Source organism: Mesoplodon bidens (assembly GCF_964165515.1).
Source record: "Mesoplodon bidens genome assembly, contig: HAP1_SCAFFOLD_1066, whole genome shotgun sequence".
In the NCBI taxonomy this organism is placed as follows: domain Eukaryota; kingdom Metazoa; phylum Chordata; class Mammalia; order Artiodactyla; family Ziphiidae; genus Mesoplodon; species Mesoplodon bidens.
The window spans coordinates 20,114-23,603 of record NW_027672425.1 but is presented as its reverse complement, the minus strand read 5'-3'; the positions used below and the strand labels follow the sequence as shown (position 1 = coordinate 23,603).

General features: G+C 57.7%; 1 long non-coding RNA gene across 1 annotated transcript; it reads left to right on the top strand.

Annotated features, from left to right (window-relative positions):
* The first annotated feature begins 1,582 nt into the window (after positions 1–1,582).
* LOC308610216 lies at positions 1,583–2,810 on the top strand. Its single transcript, XR_014014455.1, has 3 exons — positions 1,583–1,637; positions 2,219–2,400; positions 2,731–2,810. It is a non-coding gene; the product is annotated as an uncharacterized lncRNA (long non-coding RNA).
* Positions 2,811–3,490: the final 680 nt, after the last annotated feature.

Here is a 3,490-nt window from a genome sequence, read left to right as displayed (position 1 = left end):
GCAGCCCCTCGATGGCAGTGAAATGCTTTTCCCCCCACGGGTGTGGAAAGAGGACAGACGGACTTGTAGCAATCTGGTTGAGTTCTTTGAAATTGCCCTTGACCCTTGTGTGTGCACCAGGAAGCCTTTCCTTTCCCTTTGCCAGGCTCCTCTTGCCTTGGTCTCCCCAGCTTCCCAGCCTCCCACCATTCTTTCCCTACCCTTTTTCTTCACCCTCGCCCCTGCTGACCCAAGTGAACATTGGTGCTATGTCTGTGTAAATGGCAGTTGGGGGCTATTTGGTCTTTTGATGACATCAGCCTTTTTTGTTTACTAGCAGCTGTTTCCATAGTCATTTGTAGCTCCGCTCTGATTGGTTGGATCTTACTGTGAGGTCACTCACCCCCCCTTTAAAAGTAAGCCACCTTGGAGAGTTAAGCAGTTAGGGAGTGATCTCACATGCCTATAGACGGATGGTGTAGATGCCTCACCTTGACCCTTGAAGGATGGATTGTGAGTGGGCTACGCGCCTCATTTTCTGCTTTCTTTGCTGGTTGTGTTCAGCTGTCCTTCCTTTGGGACGTCTTTCTGAGGGTTTTGTGCTTCCGGCGTGTGAGGCCCCTGCTCTCCAAAGGGGGGTGGTCTGTTGGTAGCAGATTGCCTTGGGCGTGGGGGTCCTGCCTGCTCCTGGTGACCTTTGTTCCCTCCTTTCCGGGTTGTCTCCCCTCCCCTAGGGGAGTGTTATGATGGAAGCAAACCTGACCGCTTTGAAGCCCCAGAAGACAGTGATCTTCCTGAGGACATGGACACGGAGCCCCCCAGAGAGTCCCCCGCCGACCAGGCGGCCCCGGACGCGTCACGCAGCCCCACCCTCCGGCTGAACAGAAAGCGCAAGGTCTCTGGCGATAGGAACCACACTGAGACCACTGTGCTCCCGGAGGACTCTCTGCTGAAAGCCAAGCGGAGACGGGTCTCCAAAGGTGAGCTCGGTTTGGCTTCGGGCCCGCAGGGCACCCTACGGAAGTCCTGGAGCGGAGCAGTGGAAAGTTCCAGTCCCACCCTGGATCCCTGGGGGGAGCCACTCACACCTCCCCACCCCCCACCCCCATCCCACCCCCCACCCCCCCAAAGCCAGGTGGCGGGGCTGGAGCCCAAAGGTGGCCAAAGGCAAATAGGCCCCCTCCCGAGACTTGGTGACAAGTTCCAGCCAACACAGTGACCACACCCCTCCCCTCCCCCACCCCTGTTAGTGATGTGTAAGACAGTTTGTTCGGCCCACCCCCCCGCCCTGGGGGGCTTCTTCATTAATTTGTAGTTATTTGTCCATTAGCTGACTGGCCTGAGAGGGAAATGACAAACAGTTCCTCTAACCACTTAGAAGAGCCACATTATAGTGAGCTGACCAACCTGAGGTGTGCATTGAATTAACAGGGCTCCATCCCAGAAAGCAGCGCCGCTTGCTGCACCTTAGAGAACGTCGGGAGCAGAGAGCAAACCTGGCCGGCAGGGCAGGAAGGAAGTGACCCAGGCGGTTCAGCCTGCGGTCACCCCCCAGGGCAATAGCATCTCCGAAGAGAAACCTGGCAGGAAAAGGGCAGAGGCCCAAAGCAACAGCAGCTGGTTGGAGGAGTCCCTTAAATGCAGTGACAATGAACAAGGTACGCACGGGGCGGGGGGCGCTCCTGGAGGGTGGATCACCCGCCCTCTGTGGGAAACGGCCCTGGAGGGGACCTGAGCGCCATCCAAGTTGACAAGAGTAGCGTGTGGCGAGCGGGGAGTTTTCTTCCTGAGGTCCTTTCAGCCTGCACACTTCCTTATGGAATGGACAGTGAGGTGGGAGCTCGACTTCCTGGGCTGCTCCTCATCACCCAGCCCGCGGCTGGGCAGGAAGGGAAGTCTTGGGTGACCCCGGGCGCTTGTCAGTGCCCTCATTCCAGCCTCAGGCTGTCCCCAGTCGTCCTGTCCCGAGCACCCAGGCCCCCCACGGGTGGGGATGGGAGCGCACGAAGGGCTGGCTTCTGCCCTGTCTTGCGGCCCTTTGAAGCGACTTGCCATTTGGCGTTTCGTGGGTTAGCCTATTTGCCGGTTGAATGTGGGATAATTAAAATATTAGTGCTTTGAAAACATAATTGGTATATCTTTAAAAACTGAAGCTGCTCCAACGATCAGTGCTAACAATGGGCTTTTCTCTCCTCACCGGCTACAACTGTGTAACGCCCGCTGCTTCTCCCCCTGACAGATGTGCTGTGCATGGACGAAGAAATGGATCGGCAGCCTTCGCCCCTGCCGCAGAAATACACCGACAACAGCAAGAAACCATCCGCGAAGCGACCGTGCAAAACCAAGCCTTTGATCCCTCAGGAGCCCAGGCGGGGCTTGCCGCTGCCAGGGGACTCCTAGGTGGACAATGCGGATGGCAAGGTACCTCTTGGCCCTGGCTCTCCCCCGCCCCCCGGGCCCGTGCAGGCACATCCCGCCTGCCTGCTTCTCTGCTTCTGGGGACAAAGCTTTCCTTTTCCTGAACCCCTCCCCCCAAAACGTCCCTGCCCCTTCCTAGGGGACGTGTCTCCTGGGTAGCGGTGAAGTTTCCAGCGAGTAAAAATGCAACCCCTTCCTCGCGCCCCGCCTCCCCCAGACAGAGAGGAGGAAAAGTGCTTTCCTCCACTCAGGTTTGTAACTCAGGGAGGAGGCGAACCAGGCGGGTGGTGGAAGGACAGCCTGAAATGTGTGCGCTGCCTGGTTTCGTGATAGGTGACCGTCCGGAGATTTTGAAAGCGGCCTGAGCCCAGTTCTGACTATGATCTTTCGCCGGCCAAGCAGGACCAGAAGCCCTTGGACTGTTTGCAGCAATTTTTACCAGCTTCCCAGGCCTCGCAGCTGACATGGTCAAGCTCCCCTCCAGAGACCACCCAGTCCCGCCCGATGCCACTGGAAGCGCGGAGACTTATTGTCAATAAGAACGCGGGCGAGACCCTCCTACAGCAGGCCTCCCGGCTTGGCTACGAGGTGAGCATCCATGTGGGTGCCCTGGATCAGGATCCGCTGGCTTCTGCTCCTTGGGTGGGGGACACACTGGCTGGGGATGGGGGGCGTGTCTCAGACCCCAGCCCCCTCCACGTGGCGGGCTGGGCTGGGTGTTCCAGCAGGGTGTTTGCGTTGGCTCCCGCTCACACTGCAGGCTCTTTGGTGGCTTGTTCAGTCGTGGTGTGAAAAGAAAGGCAGGCCTCTCTGATGTTCCGTTCCCGTTCAGGCAGGTAGGCTGCTTCGGCCAGTCTGGCTCACTTATCTCTGATATAAAATCTGACCTAACCCAGGGCTTGGCGACCAGGGGAATTTTAATGAGCCCTTTTGGAATCTGAATAGCAAGAAAGAGAGTAGGAGAGTAGTTATTAGCTCTACTAACTTGTGCTGTTTGGGGCAGAGTGATGCCCCTGTGGGGTAGCGGGTGGGTAGTGTCTGTGCAGAGTAGGGATGGGAGTGGGGCAGACCTGAGCAGTCTCTTTCTGAGAGG